The following is a 22,422-nucleotide window of genomic DNA, read 5'->3' as shown; positions in this document are numbered from 1 at the left end:
GAAAATTAAATTATTGCATCAAAAATCATTCATTTGATAACAACATAGAGAGCTTCCTTCATCCCCAGAATCAGTATTGTAGGGGAGCTAATTTAGTCTGAGATTCAGCCACTCTCAGAATCCTGCCAACAAAACAGAAACAGGACCAGTATGGAGAGAGTAAAGTATAGATCTGGTGTCTAAAGAACTACATTGTAGGAACTCATGAATTCTAAAAATGGGGCTGGCCCAAAACGATTGCAACCAAACATATCTGCATCCAGACAATTGGCAACTTCTGTTTGAGAACTGTAACTCTACAGAAGATTTAAATTTTTCTTGAGTGAAGCCCAGCTGCATCACCAGATGCCTTAGGAAACTGGAGAGAGTTTTCTGGGACTGCACAATGGGGATTAGAAAAATAATCACAAATGTGACAGAAAGCTGACCACCGACCGAAGATGTGAAAAAACCACAGTACAGCTGACTGACTGAAATTTCAGAAAGTTGTCTTGCCACAAAACAGCTGTTGCCAGACTTCAGCTTGCAGATGCAGGACTGTTTCAAACAAACTGGAAACACTTGAATTGATTTTGAATGTGGTATGGGACAAGAGATAATATTCAGCAGCAGGATGTCATGCATTAAATAAAAATAAAACTTGATTTCCCCTCCATAAAACCAGAATTTGTTCCATTAAGTCTATTTAGAATTTTTATTTTTTATATTCCTCTGCTCTGAGAAACCATTGCTTGGCCTAACATCTTCCAGTTGGAAATTTAGTCTAAACACACCCTATATTTTTCCCCTTCCTTTACATCACTGGTACCATTCTATGCAATTCCTCCTGTTTGTTTAGGTTGCACCCTAAACAATATCTTTGAAACATTATAATGTAATAAGCATCCCAATAGTCACTTAACCAATCAAGGTTTCAATTGCTTGGTTATCCATCCTGACATCAAGTTAATAGCTTTTGTTCTTTTTTCTCAGACTGCACACCTTTGGTATTTGAAATACTAAAAATAATACTAGTTCAGCTGAAATTCCCAGCAAACTTGTAGAGACAGGCAATATGTTTTCTCCTACATGATGTGCTCCTGCATAAACAGACCCTGTCTTCTTGTCATACCACATTTATAAAAGGTCTCAAAGTGGCCACCACAATCACCTTCATAACCTTTTCTGCAGACAGTTTTCTATTTCTTCCTATTGTTCTTTCATTAACTCTTCCCTTGCCACCTCAGGATAGATCTTGAACAATTTTAGTTCCTCATATTCTAAAATCCAAGTCTCTTTCATGTTGTTCTATCTTCACTTCTGAGTTCAGTTCATAACTAGCTGATATCTGCCCCAGGTTTCATTCTTTTGGGTTTTTTCTTTCTCCTTTCCCTGTTGCCATTGAAAGGTCAAAACCCACCGCAATTAAGATCTCCTCATTTAAGCCCTTTCATCCCAATAAACATATTTGCATTTATCATTATTTTGCACTTCTCTGCACTAAAAAGCACAAGTGCTCAATGCTTCTTCCCAGGCAGACTGTCTGGGACCACCCTGAACCAAGTCTGAATATTCCTCTGTGAATATACAGTGTGCTAATCTCTGCATTTGATCAGGGGTTGATTGTTGGGGTTGCTCCATGTCATGGTTTAGGAATGGTGCTCCCCAATTTAGCAAACTCTGAAAAGAAAAATGTAGATATATTTTCTATCCAATATTTTTAGTTTTTCTGCCCATGAATTCTCTTTTCCCACACTGAGTTGTTTTCCCATGCAGAGCAGCCATGTTTGCCTGGAGTTTCTCTTCAAACTCACTGTCTTGATACTCATGAAAAACAATCTGTTGTTAAGATAATAGACAAAAGATAATACTTTTGTCATTGCCTCTTTCACGCATCTCTTTAGATTATAAACTCAATAATTAGGACTTTCTCTTACCAACTTGTTTAGCAAAAAAGACACCCAGATCTATTACAAAACCAAAATACACTGTTGGCATAATTTCTCCATTAAAAAAAAAAAAGTCCTTTCTTTTTAAGGAGGATAGTGTTGCTACAGAATATTAATGCAAGTATAATTATAAGAATTCTCTAATTCCTGATATACCTCTTCAGAAAGGATGATGACTCTTGCATTCACCCTGAGTTTATCATTCTTTCCTCTTGTTCTGATGTAGGGCTGTGGATAACTGAGATCATAACATGATTTATGCATCTGAGTCCAGAGGATCCAAAGGACCTTTCAAAACTCTTTCTGAAGAGATGGTTTAATTCTTGATTTAACTGACTCCTGCACACCTTTAATTCCTGTGATCAAAGACTCAACACCCCATTTGCCAACAGGATGCCCTTATTTATCTAGTAGTGCTCACTCCTTACAGGTTGTTTGGATTATCTGCTGTATCTTTTTCATAATATTGAATTTCTGCTTTTTAGTAGACATCGATTTTTAGTCTGTTAAGAAACAGGATGGATTCCTTTTCTTGCTTTCTCCTCTTATCTCCAGCTCTTTTAGCTATTCCAGATATGCATCTGGAAACACAATAAAACTGTGATCTTTCCTTTTCCCCATGATTGAATTTTGCTATAATAAATTTCCCTTGGAGTACTGCCTTCCTCTCTGGCTGTTGCAACCAAATTCAGGTCCAGGTACCAGCTGCCAGTCTTTCTGCATCTTTCCCAAAGGGAGTTTTCACTTACTATGCAGTGAGACAACAGGACCTGTTATTTCCTTTGGCAGTCCTAGTTAGAGGCAATTTGGGTATTATTTTTCAAATCTCAAGTCTGTCTTAGTGTGTGCAAGTTTCTCTTGTGACTTTGCAGTTGGTAAAGCAAAAATAAAGAAAGTGTTTTCAAGGGATGTTCTGAGTGGGAACATGCCTTTCTTCCAATGGCAATGCTTGAAACAGTGGCCTTGGACTCAAAGCTGAGTCACTTTAATAAGCTTATAATTATGATATGCCCTCAGAATTGCCTTTGCCATGCTATTTGTACCTTCCTAGTACTCAAATTTTATATATATATATTTATGCCCCTATTTTGCACCATTTCTTCCAGCTTCAGTTTCCCAAAATCAAAGAGTCAGCAGAGCTATTGGCCATATAATATTCTATCACTCCTTCATTAAGGATTTTTTTTTTTCCTAGAAAAAAATTGTCCTGATATATTGAACTGAATCAGAGGAAGGAAATCACTGGGGAAAAAAGGTAGAAGTAATGTATTAAATAAGAGAAGGGAAATTCAGCAAAATCAAATGAAAGAATTGTGAAGTATGAGACAGACTTGAAAAGTATATGCTGATTTTAGAAAGATGGGGGAAAGGCAGAAGAAGAAATGAAACCTAGAATTTAGTGTGGTGGCAAGCAAAGAAACTATGTGCATAACAAAAATTTCATTTAATTTTAAGTGGAGGGTTACACTTGCTATAAGATCTAATGGTTATTTTAAGAGAAAGGATTTTAACATCAAATTTGCCATGCTTTCCTTCTTCATCTTCAATCTAACATTAAAGTACGCCACTAGAGTATTCCATTTCTCTAGAAAAAGGTGGGGACGGAAACTGAGGGATGCAAATACCTCCAATTATAACAGAAGTTAAAGTGAAAGCTTTAATTTTTTTTAGTTTAAATACATCATAATTGTTTAACTCATATCACCTTCCTTTATGTTTTCAAACCCTAGCCTAATGCAAGCTTTTTTGTCATGGTTCTTTTCTGTAGTTACACAGAAGCAGGATGGACTTCTGCTTTTTCTTGTAATAACTGGATGTCAAAAGTGACAAAACTATTCTTTCTTACTGTTTTCTTTGTATAGGTCACAACATATTGAAACAAACTGAAAGGTTAAACTTTTGGAAAGTGAGACATTCTCTGGTAAGATATCTAAAATTTCTTCACGAAGAGTTTTTCTTTGTTCAAGAGGGAAGTGTTTCCACTTAAATTTCAATTTTTCTGCTTTTTAACTTGCACTAATATTTTATCTGACTTTCCTTTCAACATTAGTTTCTATGACACATGGTTTTGCACCCCAGAAGCATCTACTTTATCAAACTCCCTATAAAATTCTTCCAGTATTGTTGCCTTGATGCTCAATGACAGTCAATCTGAAAACAGACATCTAAGCTTTGTTAAAGTTTGTTTTGCGTATCTTTAAAATAAGGAAGAAAACAAATCTGGACAGGAGCTATACCTGGCAAAAATACCTGAACTGGCCAGCTTGCAGTTTCTGATAGGAAGAGATAAAATAACACTTAATATAAGTTTAAAATACTCTTCTAGATGGCCTTTGAGATGTCACAATTCTTGTAACTAATGCAAGACAAATCATTTTTAGGAGAAAAAATGCCTTTTGTATAAAAAATTACTTCTCCCAATTATAATGATTTGTCTCAGTCTGAAAGCCCTGCAAGGAAATCCTTTCATCCTTTGTACCCCTGTCCAACCTGGAGAAGCTGGATACACAGATACACCTTCAGGGCAGGATTACATCCATTTTAGAGGATTTAGAATTACAGAGACAATAGCACATCTGCCTTCAGCCTCATTCACTATACCACAGAAAGAAACACTCTCTCTATTTCACAAGATGTGAAACTAAGGGAGTCTCTAAACACTTTAAAAAAAAAGAACAAAAAAGAAAACAGAAAAAAGTAAGAACCTCAAAATACAGTCTAGTTCTTGGGTTTTTTTCTTGTAACAGGCAAGCCACATCCTGCTCCCTGTTCACACCTTGAAGAAAACACCCAATTTAGTCCTTACTGTGTAACAAAGAAGCTGTAGTTTCTACTAGGAAACTGAGGACTGCACACTGACCATGTTTTCTCCTTATAAATAACAGATCACAGACTAGAAGCACTGTCTCTCTCAGATTATATTGTTATCTCCATTGTCCATTCTTGATCAAACACCTCATCCTCTGAGTGATTTTTATATCAGCTTGCAATACGTTGCCTTTAAAATTTAGTGCTTCCAAGTTCTTATTTTCCCCTTCAACTTCCCTGTTTAAATTCTGGCAATCAGTTTGAAATTCAGAAACTTCTTTTCTTTCTAACTAAGCAAAATAGTAGAAGCCCCCAAACTGAGTGCTCTTATCATAAAATCATAGAATGCTTTGTGTGGGAAGGGACCTTTAAAGGTCATCTGGTCTGACTCCCCTTCACTAGACCAGGTGGCTCAAAGCAAATTAGGTCTTAAACTGCCAGTGGCAAAGATACATATACAAACCAAATCAAGAATCTGGAATAAATAAAACCAGTACTAGCAAACAAAGTTGGTTTTTTCCCTCCTTTTCCAAGTGCCATAAAAACAACCCTCAACTAGGAGAATTGTAGTATGTTGCTGAGCCACTGGATCAGCCTGAATGATGAATACAATGAAATAAACGGGCTTCAAAATCCAAATGCAAATAGATACTCCACTAGCAAAAATTCTGAAAAGGGAGGCGTTGTAATTATTTAATAGCTATTAGCAAAAGGATATAAAATTTGTAACTCCTCCCTACAACTTGCCTTGTACATAGCCAGAAGAGATTTTTGGTAGAAATCACTCCTTATACAATGTTTAGTTCTTCAAAACACTGAGACACGAGCTGTATTTTAGTGGTTAGACTTAATGATAAATGCACTAGAAATGGAGCAGGTAAATCAATTTCTCATCTCTTGGTACTGTAAGCCTGATCTTCTGAAAGAGGAGAAGCAATAGAAAAAGCTTTGCATCTGGCTTTTAACTTCCAAGCCATGAGGGACACGTAACAAGGCTGTGTGCCAACAGATGTTCAGCTGCTAGAAAGACACTTATTTGAAGTTAAACAAATCAAATACATGGATTAAGTTCTCTGGATGTAGTGCTGTATTGATTCAAGTGAAATTTTGCTATTGTTTAAGTAGCCAAGGTTGTAATATTGATGGAGAAAAATCCTGCATATCAGACAGGTTTCCAATAGTGGGTGATCCCCAGGTGTCTCAGGTAACTGTTTTCACTGACTGTGCTTCAAAGCAGCTGCACCACCCAGCTGAAGCACATCTTGTGTACCCCACACAATGACTTAACAAAATATTTGAAACCCCATCAGTTTCTGGTAACTCAAGATGCTGTTATGGATTTCTCGTCCCCAACAGGTCACATATGGTTATACCCACTGATGCCCTCAAAGAAAGTAACCAACCAGATGTCTGTGTTTTCAGTATATTAAGTTCTGCTTAAAACAGAGTACTGAAATATTACTCTTTTGGAAACAGCTGTAAAGGAGACCACTGCCAATCCAGTTCTCTTTTGTCATAAAACTTGCCAAGAATCATTTGCTCGGTTGACATGTGTCAGTTGACTATCAGCTGAGAACTTTTATTAGAATTTGTAAAACTTCTTGAAAAATTTTAGAAGAATGCTGATACTCAAGAGTTCATGTTCCATGTTAGGAAGTATCCTATTCTATTGTAATTCCAACAAGTAAAAGCTTTTGAGTTATTAAAGATACCTTAAAGGCAATCCATATTGTCTAACATTGAACAGAAACTTCTAGAGGGTTAATTAAGACAAAGTGACTAGATATAACTAAATCATAAGAATCTATTTATGGTTTTTTTGGGGATTCTTTTTGCCAGAACAAGTGGTAAATTTTGGAAGTACTCTAAGACTAAATCCTATTATGAAGCAAACATTGTAGACAAATACATCAGTAAAAATTTATATAACCCACTGGAGATTGTTTATATGTTAACATCACCTTGCTGCTTTGTATTGTTCAGCTGTTGTTGGCACTTTTTAACTTTTCTGTATCAAATGTTTAATAAAATGCACAAATTTAGCCAACTTGTGAAAAACCTCCATAAACTTAAAAATCTTTTGACATGTGACACATGGAGAAGTATATGCTATGGTTCTAGAGAAAGTGTATACAGGAATTGGGTTTTGTACATGGTTTTATGATGGAAGATCCAGGCAAAGTTGAGAAAAATGCACATGACAAAAAGACCTGCATTCAAGACAAAAAATAAAAAAAAAAAAAGTTGAACCTGTAATCCTTAATAGTCCAGCTAACCTGGTGTATGGCTTGCTGTTCTTTCAGATATGAAGGCATTCTTTCATCTGTTGCAAACAAAATCTGCCATTGAATGAAGTTGTTTTTATCTTATTAGTACTGCATTTATTTTTCACAGCTACTACAACGACACTGTTTGTTCTAACCCCCCTTGACCACATGTGGTTATGACTGGTAATGTATCATTAATACAGAAATAGAAAAAAAATTTATACTCCGAGGGCTGTGTTATAACTGTTAGGGGAAACAATAGGTTTGAACATTTTTAATGTTTTTTCTTATAATCCATGGATTTCAAAAAAAAAAAAAAGCAGTCTTTATGAAAACAGTATGCACACAAAGCTAACTGGGAAGCACTCATTACTGACAGAAATGTAATTAAATAAGTAGATGTCATTTTAATAACCTACAAAAACTCCCCCAGCTAAGATTTAGAATTGATAAACCTGCTAAATCTTTAAGCTCTGTTTACCTTGCACTAATCATCTAGCCTCTAATTTATTTTATAAATAGGTAAAGCAAATTTGAAGCTTTCATTTGAATTACAGTTTTAGCAAAGATAGGTCAGACTGGATGAGACCTTTATCAACACATGACTTGCAGTTTGTTATCATTCATCATATCTCTTGAAATTAACTTACATTAATTTAGCAGAACCATAAATGTTATGGGAAAGGTGACTCTAGATTTTTCACCAATACATATGTCATCTACACACATAACAATCAGTCTTTGCAGACACAAAGTATGCTTTTAATATTCCCCTAGAGTCAGGCTAGCCAAAGACAAACGACCTTAATGGAAGGCTTCCAGAGAACAAAGCAATGTCCATCCTTTTGGGTGACTGAGGTAATGTTTCACATTCAACTGTCTGGCATTTCTTTGTACCATGATAAATGCTGGATGCTGTAGCTAATCCATTCCGAAATTTCATGGTGTTTTCATGGCATCACAGAGTGGATTTTTTTTTTTTTTTTGTGACAGATGCAAACACTAAAGAAATAAATAGGGAAAGAAAAGCAATGAAAAAGTACCTAGGTTCACCCTCCTCTCTAATTTCTGACCAAAGAAGTAGTGGACTGTGGTTCATGAACCTCTGGGAAAAAACAAAACTCCTCTGCCTGCCCAATCTTTACTTCCTATTAAAATTTAAAGCTAGAGATACCTCAAATAATTTCCATTAACTACAAAGTATGGAAAAGGAATACTACAGGATTGGGAGAGTGAAGACACACAGGCAGGTCTGGATGCAGAGAGTGAGAGCATTGCACAGGAGAAATCCTGTGCAATGAATGACTTTTATAAGAGCTATACTGAATTCAGAGACCAATCTGCCATGGAGAAAATGAGTGTCCCAGAAGAGAAGGAGAGGAACAGCTCAGTGAGAAAGTGGGGATATTAAATAAGCAAAAGTTCTGGCATCAAAGGAGGAGATGAAGGCAAGTAGAGAGAGATTGATGCATGGAGTACAGAAGTTTATGGACTGATGTAGAGGAATTTAGTTCAAGAGTATGCAATAATTTCATTATCTGTCACTTTCAAAATGGACTAGAAAGGTAAGGAGGAAGAAGGAGAACTGCTAGGATTAGTAGAGGAGAAAAATTTCCATATTCCCTGACAGTAGTCTCTTTTGTACTGAAATGTTGTATTTTGAAGGCATGATAATATTACAAGTCAATCTCCTCTTCAGAGTTTGAGTGTATCTGATTAAATAATAAATAAATTATGGATTTGAGGCTCCAAGAAAAGCAAGTGCATCTGCACTCAGTCCAGTGTCAAGCTGTCTGCTTAAGCTCATTAGTATTTTAAAGTGTGTCTCATCACTTCTTGTTTTATCACTCCTAGAAAGAATACATCTGTAAAATTAATATTTGGGTATGCAAATGTTTAGTTTGCATTCTAGGATGAGGGAAGTCTTCATCTGAAAAATCACACCACTGCTCTCCTTCAAGCTTGACGTGTTCTAAGTCTTGGTATCATCTTCAAAATAACCAGAGGTTTACACTCTTAGGGTCTGTGTCAATTTTTTATTAGCTGAGTAACAATCATTTTAGAGGAAAATTATTACATTTTTACTCAAATAACTATGTTCATTAAAGTGGTCTTGTTTGAATTTTCTGTTGGTGGGGAATGGGTAAGAAGCACAAGAATGGAGGCATCTTCTCACAATCTCATATTATTGCAATGATAACACAACAGACAATATGAAGGTCAATCTACCTAGTCTAATTCAACAGCTAAAAACATGGGGCTTATCAGACTTGTTTGGTAAATCTGTAAAAGATCCAGGGATCTTTTGATGGAGGGATGGAGATGATCATAAAAGTCTTGTTTGCTCCGTTATGGTCGAGATAATTTGCCAAAACCTCTAAAAATTTTTAATAAAAGGTTTCTCAAATATGATAGCGCTCTTGATACTCCAAGACACTCAATATCACAATTCAGCTACACTACTCACAAATGGAGTATAAAATAAGAAATATTATGGGACCTTTCTAAAGGGAGATTAATCTTCTAAAAATTGACAAGGCGGCTCCATATAATTAACAAACATAAACATTTCTGTCTCTCTGCTCGGTAATAAGTGCATATTATGGCTACTTAAATGTCAACAGCTATTTTTTGTATCATTAACTTACACAAGAGCCAGATTGTAAACAGCCATTTCAGTAGCATAAATGATGGAGCAGACTTTTGAGTAGGAAGTAAAAAATTTAATACACAAGCAGAATTTTACATCCCTAGTAGCCAGCAGCCATTTGGAGTTGACAGATCAGCTATGTCCTTCAAAACCTCCGTGACAAAACAACTTATGAAACAAAATGCATGAGATAAAACTCATGACATATCATGTACTAAGAGTTTTCCAAATGTTTGCTGACAGATACATTATTATGGTAAATGTTAGAAGACCTTCGATATACCCAACTTTTATTTTTTCAGATAGGAAAAGAAAGGTTGAGGGGTCTTGCTTACAGAGGAGATTTACTTTTCACTGTGTTTGGATGAACTATTCATTGCAGATTTAACAATTCATGATTCTTTGTCTCTATAGACTGGCTGTATCCTACTGCAAACTAATATTATTTTAACAAAATAGAAACTTTCTCCCCACATTAAGCATTTTGAAAGCTAATCCTGCTCAGCTTGATACTCTAATGGATCCTGCTAGACTGTGCACCTTCCTATGGGGTGTGATCGGTTGGGCATCATCAACCCATCAGACCCACCTCAAATTCTGGGAAATAAGCTGAATTCCCAAATTCCCTTTGACTGCCTCTTCCAATTCCATGAGTCTTTTTGACATGTACATATTGCTCCCAGCCAGAACACCACTCCACAACTGCTCTGGGCCAGTTGTTAGCACAGGCTCGTGGAGAAGCCCCTCAGTCCAGAGGGCTTCTGCACTGTCAGTCAGCGGTGAAGATACGGAGCAGCAGTTTCAGCAGTGTTAACATCAGTTGTGGTGCCAGACAGAGCAGGAAGAAGAGTTGAGCTAAGCAGCAGAGTGTGAAGACCCCAACCATTTGCTCTGTGATCTGATGCAAGTGTGCTACACCTCTTAACAACTTATTTCATTTCCTTATAAGTCCATTTTTGTTAATCAAAAATGAGTTACAAATAAGAGTTTATCATGTACAGCTGTTATTGGTAAATAGTAACCAACTGTGCTGTGAGCATTACATCCAGGGATGGTGTAATGGCTGACTACTAAGTTAAGGTTGGTGGTGTTGAGTTCAAGGTTTGTTGGTATGATTTAGCACCATCAGTTTGCCAGCATTACCAAAAGACCTGTGGATGCCACAGCCTTACCCACTGTTGTTTCTACCAAGGCTCCTAGTTCTCAGTGGCTTGTAGTCCAAGATGGGGCTGCTTATTAGGGAGCACATCTGCTGAGTTTCATGAGTCTCTTATTTAATAGGAAAAGAAAGCTTGTTTCCATGGCCATTACTGCAGATTTCAGACATCCTTTCTATTTCCTGGGTCTGCAGTTTCAGATTTATCTTCTGTTTCCTTTGATAATTAAGTCTTCTGGTGGATATGTACAAGTTCATGCTGTACTATATAATGTCCAAAAAATGAAAATTTATTTTTCAGTGAAATGCTGAACTTTTTATCAGGTAGACATACTTCAGCAAACAGTTTTAAATGTATTTCATGTACTGCTATAACAAAACTCTGGAGAAAATATTTTAAAATGACATGACCTTTACAATCACAAATCATATGATATTGATCAAACTGTGAAGCACACCAATTTTGACTTAGTGGATTTCTCTTATCATTCAAAGAACACAACTACACCAGAATTGCTCATGCTGCAGTACAAGAGGAAGGGCAGCAAGGGACATGAGAGCCTAAGATCATGTCTGGGAATAATGAGGGTACTTTAGGAACTTTTCCAAGAATATCTTTCTTTTTTCCCTGTATCACAGAAGGAAGAGCCAATAATTCTAGGAAGACCTTTATTTGACCTTATTAAATCTCCCAGGTAGTTTGGTCTAATCAAACTACAATTCATGAGTTTCCTTTCTGAATGGTACATATATTCTTGTTATCCCTTTGTTTTTACAAGAGCAAATAATTAACAATCAAACTACATTTCCTGGTCAGCTATGTTTTTCTAGCCCTTGCTCTGAAAAATCACACACTCTCTTTATGGTGTCCACATTTTTCTTTTTGACTGAGGTTCTTTTGATCATTTTCTTATTCTGCTTGCACTGGGGTAAGAAAGAGGATGCTTGTGTTTACAAAGAATGACTGTCCACATTATTTTCAATTTTGAAATCGTGCTTATGTTTTAGTGAAAAGTTTTAGTACATCACTTTCACCTTGCTGATTATCTTGCCCACTACCTTCCTTATTAACAGACTTAATATTGCACGCTGCCAAATCTGTCCCCTCAAGCCACATACATGTGTTAAATTACCTCATAATGCAGAGGACTAGTAGGTGAAGTTCGCTTAAAAAAAACCCTAAGCAATTTAAATGATGTTAATATCTAAATCCCTTTGGTAAAAAAACAGTTTTCCCATCCTAATATGAGTTTGTATTGTTTACAGTTGGGACTTCAGACAGAAATATTTTCATTAATCAAGTCAGAATAACACTGGAAGAAAATTGATGAGGAGATGAATCAGTTAAACAGAGGGAAAATCCTTTAATCAAGGTTGCAAAATATTAATTTTTACCAATTTGTTTGTACAACTTATTCATTATTTTGACAATATATCATGACTTGCTTATTCTGCACTATTGCTGGTAAATTGCAGTCACAAGTTCAACAGTTTATGTTGACAGACTCAAACCACTTGATTTAACATTCTGAATTCAGAATTGTTGGCCTAGATGATGTCACAAAATGCTGTAACACAAATGCTACTAGTTTACCTAACTATCTTTGTGTGGCAAAACTGCTCAAAAAAAAAAAAAAAAAAAAAAAAAAGAAATCACATTAATTTAGAGGGAATCACTTTTTTTGTTGATTTAATTCTGTTTAGTAGGGAGGAAAAAAAAAAGGAAGAAAAAACCTGCATAAATTAATATAATTTATAAACTGTTCTTGTTCAAGAAGCTGACCAAAGAAACAAACTCACAAACTGGTTTTTAATGCAAAACAATCAAAAAAGTATCTTTGAAAAGATCTGAAAACAGAATTCTGATTCAATGTAGAAGGTTTGATCTTGGGGAAGCAAACTAATGGAAAAAAGGTACACTTTGCCTTTACAATGGATTTTCTTATTTCCTGGGTTTTCCTTTAAATGTTTTTCATGTCATGTAGTGAAACATTGAATGACAGGAGGACCACTTCAATGACACTGTCTAACCCATGAGAAGGGATACGAACATGTTTATGTAGTTATCTGAACACAAATGTGCACGTTGGAAGGAGTCTCTTTTTGTCCTGTTGAAAAAAAACTTGAGCAAACTAACTTTTAAGTTTATCCTTAGGAAGAAACCTTTGATTCTCTGCTTGAAGTTGAAGGAGAAAAGGAAAAAAAATATTTGTTCCTTAAACTTTGTGTATATTTTCTGTCTATTTGTTTCAATACAGCGTACTCAAATTTCACACTTTTTTACTGGAAGAAAACAGATCCATTCTAAAACCATCAAAGCTACTAGGAAAAAGGATTTTTTTAATGAGAAAAAGTAAGAAAGACTTAAGTACAGTCAATGATATTTCCAATTATAACAGTTAACAGCAAAAAAAACCATGACACTTAGCCATGGATAATCCAGTTTGGATGAGTCCTAGATTATAGGTCTATATTTTAGTCTAGACTATATTTATCTAGACTATGATATAGAGGACTGATCTATAGAAATGAGACAAAGAGCTATCTAACTACCAATTGTTATTCCAACTAGATGCTCTCCTGATTATACAATGCTAGATCTAGGAATTCCCAGGAAAAAAGAAAAGGCAAGTTAATTCTATTCATAAAACACATGAACAAGGTCTAGCTCAAGACAAAATGCCTACCACCTAGCCCAAGAGACACCAATTATTCATCAAAAAGAACTCATTAAAAAGTGTTTCATAATTACCTTTATTTTGGAACTCTTTTGATTCCCAAGATTCCCTTTTTTGTGTAGAGCAACAAATTTCTGTGTGATTCCAAACAAGACTCAAAATTGGTTTGGGAGAAAGGAGGTTTCAATTAAAAGCAAATTGTCTTCTCTACTCCATCATTATGCCTCATGAATCCTAAAAAGAAATACACAAAATTATCACTGTTTTTCCTAGCAGACTTATAGCAGCACCCTTCTAACATGAGAATCTATACATTTTGCTTTCCCAGCGACAGGTTGATTAGGAAAAACAAAATTTTGCTTGCTTTTTTAAGAAATACAACCTGTTTAACATCTTGATTAATGAACTGGATGATGGGACAGAGCACACCCTCAGCAAATTTGCTAGTGACACAAAGGAAGTGAGGCTGCCCAGAGAGATTGTGGAGTCCCTACACTTGGAGATATACAAAAGCCACTTGGATTTGGTCCTGTGCAACCTGCTCTGGGTGGCTCTGCTCAAGCAGGGATTTAGGGAAGATGGACATCTAGAGGCCTCTTCAACCTCCACCCTTCTGTCAACCTAGGAAAACTGGGGAACTCTTTCTAAGGGACAGTACAAATAAAAGTCATTCAAAGAAGGGCAGTTGGGTCACACATTTTAGAAAGCACATCTGGAGAAAAACATGCACGAAGACTGGAGAATGCTGATACACAGCAGGAAAATATAAATAACTCCAATAAATTCTATGGAGCACAATTCTCTTTCTGTTTCTAAAGGAAGAATGTGTCTTTCTTCTAATGTAATAATATCTACAATTTGGGTGTAGTCAAAAAGGACTGTATGACGACAAAGGCAATACAAATATTAGTCTAATACATCTCATGAAGAAGCCCGGAGAGAATACACTGCATGGAATCCTCTGATGCCATTGTCTAGAAAATTTGACTTTTCAGTCAGTAAAAATAGCCTTCTTCTTCAGGGTTGTTTTATTTGAAGAAGCAGTCTAATTAAAAAGTTAAAGAACCTGGCTTCTCACGCAGTAGCACTTTGCATTTTTCAATTTTTATTACACTGTTATTAAGCATGTTATACAGATTGATTTAAAAAGGGCTTTCCTGTTTTGACAGCACATTAGAGCACCTGGATGTGATCTAAAACTCTATGCTAAAACATGAACCTCAAGCAAAGGAATATTGTGCAGAACTGATCCTCTTCCCTGATATTCACCTTTCTCAGCTGTACCACAAGTGCTAATAGACATTTTCTCCAGCTTGTGCTATGGATTCCCAGACACAGCCAGCCAGGCTATGAGAGTCAGTAGTGCCATCTGGAAGTTATCAGTGCTAACAAGACCTGTGGAGATGTGCCTGTTTTTAATAGAAACAGACTTCAGTCTCTGCATTGCGCTTTATGCTCAAATATCTCTTTTTTTGGAAAAAGGCTTGACTTTCACTGTGTTTCTATGTTCCCCCTTCAAACTGTAAAGCAAAGGAAGAGTATGTCCATTTTAAAGGCAATGGAATGTGTTTGTGTCTAAGGATATTTGAGTTAAATGTTTGATTTCAAAATTTTCAGCTCCGCACTCTTTGTGAAGAAGGAAAATCACTGAAAGGGAAACTAATAGCACCTTAGTAACACTGTCCTCTCTAGGTCACGGGTTTAAATCTAGTTCAAGTCAGTGTAAAGGAGAATTTAGTGTCTGATAATTGTTTTGCAACCTTTGTGAACTGAGTTGGCTCAGAGCCACTGAATATGTGATATACTCTATTGTAAAAAAAGCTTCCTTTAAAATTGACACTTCACAAGTCTATCAGTTTAGCAAACAAGCTAGAGAAGCTTTGAAGTGATTGATGAATAATTTTCCAGATATTTTCATTTCCTCAGCCCTACTATTTAAGGCCAAACTTTCTTAGTCATGCTGATCACCAGAATTCTTCCTTTTCTCTTGTATTGCCATCTCCCGAGCTATCCTGAGGATCTGGAAGATGTATCTCATTCTTTGGACGCCCAAGAGAAACACACAGGGTTCTGGCCACAGAAAGTCTGGACCAGGATCCTGGTTTTAAAATGACACACTGTACAGATGAAATGTGGGATGCCAACCAGCTAACTGAAAATTTATATGGACAAAGTATGAATAAGGTTATAGCAAATAAAAGCCATTGGCTTTTAAAAGAAATGGTAACCAACAAGATGGGTCCAAAGATTTACGGAGTCCAGTGTCAGGTATAGAAACAAAGCTCTATCCAATTTAGCTTCAGACTGAATTTTAAGTGTCCCCCTCTCTGTATCCATCCAAGAAGTGTTTAACACATGTGGAATGAGAAACCTGTTGTGTATGCAATATGCTGTGTCTTCACATTCAGCTCAAAGCAGTAAACTTCAGTGTGCATAAGCAGACTTGTCTCCATACCCCATTTCCTCTTCAGAACTCCTGTATAATTAAATTGCCAAACAATGATTTGCCCAATGTAAGTAAAAGGTTTTTTTCTTCCTGGATGGACAATTTGACAATCCATATTCAGGCTTTCACAAAGCATATATCTTGACAGCCAAAGATTTTTCAATCATATAAATTGAATTAATACATTCAGTTCGTTACTGGTTTTGTTTGTGACCAGACAAAAGAGTAGTTTGTGAGCTGGCATTCAAATATAGGGTGATTGTCTTACCTAACCCTTCTTCTCCATCACTCCACCTTTCTAAACCTGAATTCTCACTCCTACAAATTAATCTAGTTATTCTAAATGTCAGAAAATTGCCACATGAGAATATAATGTGGAAAATTATAAAGAAAGTCAAAAATTGATTGTCTTCAGAGCTTTTTAATGGAATATTCAAAATATTCTCACTTTTATAAAATCAAGATAAAAGCGTAATATCCTCTAGTTGTGTAACAGTTTTTAAAGATTGCAAAATAATTACATGACAGGAAGTGGCAAGAACAAATAGGTTCTGAAAGTTGACATGTTTAACATTAAAAAGAGATTACTGTGCTCCTTCATAAAACAATGTTAGTCCACACCTCAAAAGGTCATATTCTTGTCCTCAGATTGATATTTTTTCTCTCCTTCAGCATTGGTTCTGTCAGATGAGTAGCAATGAATCCTCTCTAATTTCTTTTCAGACATTGTTACGTTGTTGTTAGACTCGAAGTGTACCTCAAGGATCATTTAAAGTAATGTCCCCACCAAAACCAAGATCACACAGGCCTTGAACACCTTTTGTAGTTTGTACTGTACTCTGATCTTAAAAATTTCTCAAAAACAGCAAATTCTCTGTATCTTCAGGTTGTCCAGTCTTATGCTTCATCATTCTCCTAAGTTTCTTAAGATTTTGCATCCAAAATCATCTGTGGTGAAAGACAAACTGATTTCTTCAGTCCTTGGAAAACATTTGGGGATTGTTGATATTGCAACTACATGTGATCAAGTCACCCTCTACCATCTCTCAGTGAGCCAGGTCCCTCCTAGGTTGTGCCTTCTAAATCCATCCTTCACACTGCTGGACTCTCTTTACTTTGTCTTAAAAATGCAGTTTCCAAACAGAGATTATATACATTCCAAGGCTTCTCTGGAGTTAAGTGAAGAGTGTAACTAGATGTTTTCTATACAAACTTCTGCCTCATTAATCTAAAATTAAAAATACTTTCCTACTATATCTTTTTCCACTGTACTGTTTCCTTTCTTTAAGGAAAAATGTTCCGTTTCAAATTTCTTTTCAAATTTGCTTTTTTTCTTGGGCACAGAAGAATTCTGGTTCATAAATACTTGGCTGCAACTTTACAGGTTTCTGAGCAACTCTCCAAACTGCCATAAGCATTTGTAGAATTTTCCCCAAAATACTTAAAACTCTTTTCATCTTTGCACAAGCCATAAATTAAAAGGTATAGTCTCCATTCTACTAATCTCATTTTTCATGAAGATACCAAGTAGAATTTGACCAAATGTTGGTTCTTAAGGGAATTTACTCAGTATGTCCTCTGTGTTTGATGTGGTTTCACTGATTATGAAGTTTTCAACTACTTTTATAGCTACCCAAAGGTAAATCCATGCATGCTGTATTTCCTCAGCTTATAAGATTCTAATGTTGAAAAAATTTCTAAGAACACTATCAGAGTTAATTTACATCTATACCTACTGGTTTTTCCTTTCTACACTAGGCTGCCACCATTCTCAAATAAGGTAATCAGAAAAATTTGATATGATCCTTTCTTGGCAGCTTCTAGTTGACTGATGTTACAACCCTTATATTTTGTAGGTACTTAAAATTACCTTAATAATTTCTTTCATATGGTTTTCAGGAACTGAAACCAGACCGTTTGCTTTATAATTCCTTGGCACCTCTTAAAAAAAGTTATGAGAGGTTTTGTTTTTTCTTAGTTTTCTAGGATCTTTCCTCTCTGCAGGACAGATTAGTGATTATCTCCAGGAGATAATCACTAATCATTCAGAGATTACTTTGGCTCATTTCTTGGGATGAATTTCATCAAATCCTGAGAATTTTAAGATAACAATTTTACATAAATATTCCCTGAACTGTTCTCTTCTCTACTCCAGCCTGAATTCTGAGCAACTTGTTAAAATTAATATGTTAAAACATCCAGCACAATCTACGTCTTCCACAAAGATTAAAGCAAATAATCTGATGAAAGAAAATTATTATTTTTCTCTGTAGAACACTTTGTTTAATACCTTTCTCCTTTTCCTTTTTATTTCTAATGTTTTCACTGAAAATTGTATTGCTTACCATGTCCCTTGCTACTTGGAATTCATATAGTTCTTAAGTTTTCTTATTTTATCCTTATTCTTCTGTAATTCCATGGTATTCATTCTTATTTATGAAACAGCTTGGATTTATTAGTTTAAATAGCAGTCATTTCCTTACACAGCTGGCAAGGAATGCTTATTTGTGCAGCTCCATGAACATTGGCTCTTCCATTTCTTATAAAAGGCAGGAACTAGTAAAAACTTTGTAAGTAACCTTTTTATTCTGAGCAGATATTTGCAAAGCCTCTGCCTCTCCATGTCCTCAGAGCCTCATGGAGCAAGGCAGGCTGCAGGGCACGCTGCAGGGGAAATAATGGAAACACAAACTGGGGCCCCAATGCATAGCTTGTACTTGTTCCATATTTTTAAGCTATTGTACCTCTACTATATGGGCTGTGACAGATCTAACAGTGATTTTTGAGTTTGTGTTCTTATTCCCTGACCCCTCCAGCTCCCATTCCCTTCACCTCCACAGGTATTTTTCCATAGCAGTGGTGCTCTGGCTATTACTGGACTGTCCTGGTCACAGAAATCAGCACAAACACCTTCCTGCTGCCTCAGTGGGCATCACATTATGGCCTCAGGTTGTAAAGGGTCAATGTGTCTTTGGCCAGTAGGGGAAGGAAGGTGGGTGCCACACTGGTGTCAGACATGAACTGCTATTCTTATCATTTAGTTTCAGTTTGAAATAGAAATAGTGGTATCTGTAGAATCTGGAAGTGCTGATACTGGTTCAGATAAATAGTTTGGCGTTTGCTTTGCAGTGAGAGAATGGAGGAAATCCTCACTCCTCTCCTTTTCCAAAATGTAATTGTTCTGGTTTGGCCAAATTTAGAAATATATCCTCTGAGAGAAGGCAGGTGACTACCCCTCCCCCACCAGGTTTGGGGAAAATAAATTTTACTCAAAGGAAAGTGAAGGAGATAAAACTATTTATTTAACAAACGCATGGGAAAAGGAAAATAATGCTAAATAATAAAATCTTTTACTGTGGAGGAAAAACCTGGGAAAGTGTTGGAGTCCTCCCTTTGGTCTCCTCGGAACTGGGGCTTGGCCCAGGGCCAGGCCCTCTGTGCCCAGTGGAAAGTCCTCCTGATGTGTTCTGATATTGAAGCAGTCCAGTAGAAAAGGGAGAAAATCCAAAATTCCCGGGAAGGAAAAAACAAAGTTCAACTCTCAGTCTCTCTCCAGAGAAAAAGAAACTGAACAACTGGCCAAAAACTGTCCTGGGAGCAGCAAGCCAGGTGCCTCCTCCCTCCCCTGCCACAGCTGAAAAAAAGTCAGTATCTCTGTGTGACCTTGAACAAGCTGCAAACTGCTTTGAGAAAGTTTTGCTCAGTTTTTCCTTCCCCCTCTCAGGCTCAGTTTAAAGGCATAGAAAGGCACAAGAATTAATTTCTGGGCAAAGGGCAGTGATATGGGATACACATCATAAAGTCACCCCAAGACAGTAATTCTTAGAAAAAGCTCACTGTTTTCCTCCACTAAGTCTGTAGAGATCTAAAGCTGCTAATCCATAAATTGACAATATGGGGTCATACTGGACTGGTCTTCCTGCAAACTGTTTCTGAAAGGGATATCAAAAGATTTGCGTTAGACATTGAAAGTTACTGATGGCAAATGGCAGCAGTCACACACAATGTACAATATCACGCTCGCCAGGTCTTAGCAGAGAAATGTGGTGACATACTCAGCTCATTCTGAAGAGGAACATGAAGTCTTTCACTGGTGTCTGTACACTGTTTGCCCAAAGACATTTCATTTTTACTTTTCTTTTTGTTTCTGTAGTACCTTTAATGCACAAAGCTGTTATAAAGATGACTCTCTCGGGAAAACAAAATCAAAAAAATCTGTATAGTGCAGCCAGACAGCCCTTCAAAAGTAAATTAGCAATTATTAGTTGTGCACATTCAATCTTCAGTCGAACCAAGATGTAGAAAGGTTAGGTCCAATTTTTAGTTCTGCCAAATGTCTACTTTCAAGTTTTATTACAAATCTCTTTCCCGCTTTAATTTTTGGTTTTGCTATATAGTTAAGACCATGCCAGAAGGGAACTGTCTGGGTGTGTCCACAGCAAGGCAACTTGAGAAAACAGGATTCTGAAGCCATCTGGGACCTTCATTATTCTTGCTATATCACACAACAAATAATCCATGATATATTTCACTTTCTTTCTACAAAAACCTTTGCTGAGACAGATTTTATGTATTATGCAATGCAGACTTCATTGCAGCCTCTGCCAGTACTGTTTTATTATTCTGGGGTTTGAATGCCACATTGGGCTGCCTAGAGTCACTAGCATTGCTTTGTCCAACTATTAGCTGAAAATAGTTTCCACAGCTGGTTTAATCTAACCTTCCCTGATTATGTACCAAAGTAAGAAAGGAAGAATCATGTTGATCACATGCTCACTCAAGCCACTTAAGAAAACAGGGAATTATTTATGTGGTCATATACATTCATCCCATCAAGGGTGAGCATTTTCACATCCATTTGATGGTCATCAAGGCAAGGAGAAAAGGTTGTTCCCAATGCAGTGCTAATTCTGGCAAAAGCTATAAATTCTGAGCAATATTCATGGGAAAACAGTCTCGTCAATGAAACATAAGAAGAAAGAAAGACAAAGAAAGAGAGAGAGAAAGAGAGAGAAAGAGAGAAAGAAAGAGAGAAAGAAAGAGAGAAAGAGAGAGAGAAAGAAAGAGAGAGAGAAAGAGAGAAAGAGAAAGAAAAAAAAGAGGGAGAGAAAGAGAGAAATAGAGAGAGAGAAAGAAAGAGAGAAAGAGAGAAAGAGAGAAAGAGAGAAAGAGAGAAAGAAAGAAAGAAAGAAAGAAAGAAAGAAAGAAAGAAAGAAAGAAAGAAAGAAAGAAAGAAAGAAAGAAAGAAAGAAAGAAAGAAAGAAAGAAAGAAAGAAAGAAAGAAAGAAAGAAAGAAAGAAAGAAAGAAAGAAAGAAAGAAAGAAAGAAAGAAAGAAAGAAAGAAAGAAAGAAAGAAAGAAAGAAAGAGAGAGAGAGAAAGAGAGAAGGAAAGAGAGAGAGAGAAAGAGAGAAGGAAAGAGAGAAAGAAAGAGAGAGCAATGAACGTCTAAGTCCTGCAAAAATAAGCTTTTAGAAACAGGGAGGGAAGAAAATTTGAGGAGTTTTCACACTCAGTTATCCACATTTTCTGTTTAAACTATAAGCTATATAAAAGCTACATAAAAGAAAGGTTTCAGATGCATTTATATGCATGGAGCAGTTAAAAAAAAAAACAAAGAAAAACAAAAAAGAAACCTAAACAAACAAGAGGAACTAAAGAACTGGACACAAAGAGCTATAAAAACACAGTCTCATCACAGGGGTGCTTCTTCCCAGTAGGGCAGACTCCCCTCCAGGGCAACAATTCAGAAAGCATTTGACTACCTGGGGAACTAGAAGACGTCTTGACAGTTTTCTTCCCTCCTATGGCTTTTGCCCTGGAGACTGGCAGTTCAGTTAGCATCAAAGTTATGCTGTTAAGTGGAAGTAGTGGGTGTATATGGTAAGTAAAATTCCTTGTAATTGGTTAGGAGGTAAAAATTAGAAGGAATTTAATAAAATAAAAAATCACCAAGGTTGTCTGCCGGGGTGCAAAGGAGTAGCATCTAGATCAGAGTGTGTACCCTGTGCTCCTTTATTTGTCTTGGCACAAGGGTTTTTACTCATATAGATTACGCTTGTTCCCTTTTATAACTTCTTTGGGCTTGATTAAACTTGTTTTTTTGGTGGGCAGCACTTGAAACATGTAAATTACTTCTCTTCTTCAGGAATATTGCTTTAATGGGGACCTACAAAAGCTCTGTCCCCTAGCAACAGCTCTCTGCAAGCTCTTCTTATAAATCAATGTCAGATAGGTGGAACACATAGAAGGGACAAAGATATTAAATGGATTTTGTTGGTCAAGGTCACTTTTTTGTCCATGATGAATTCAATTTAATTCATCAAATAATTTTAAAAAATCAAAACAAAGGAAAACAACCTTTTCCATCTTCCTCAGAATGTCTGAACAGTTTTGTAATGATATGCTATACAATATTATATTAAATGACTACTTCGAAGACTTGATGAAATCTTGGTGTTTCATTAGGAGCAATAATAATGATAGATTAT

Source organism: Aphelocoma coerulescens, chromosome 1A (assembly GCF_041296385.1).
Source record: "Aphelocoma coerulescens isolate FSJ_1873_10779 chromosome 1A, UR_Acoe_1.0, whole genome shotgun sequence".
NCBI classification, from domain to species: domain Eukaryota; kingdom Metazoa; phylum Chordata; class Aves; order Passeriformes; family Corvidae; genus Aphelocoma; species Aphelocoma coerulescens.
The sequence above is the reverse complement of the archived record's forward strand: the minus strand, read 5'-3'. Positions refer to the sequence as shown.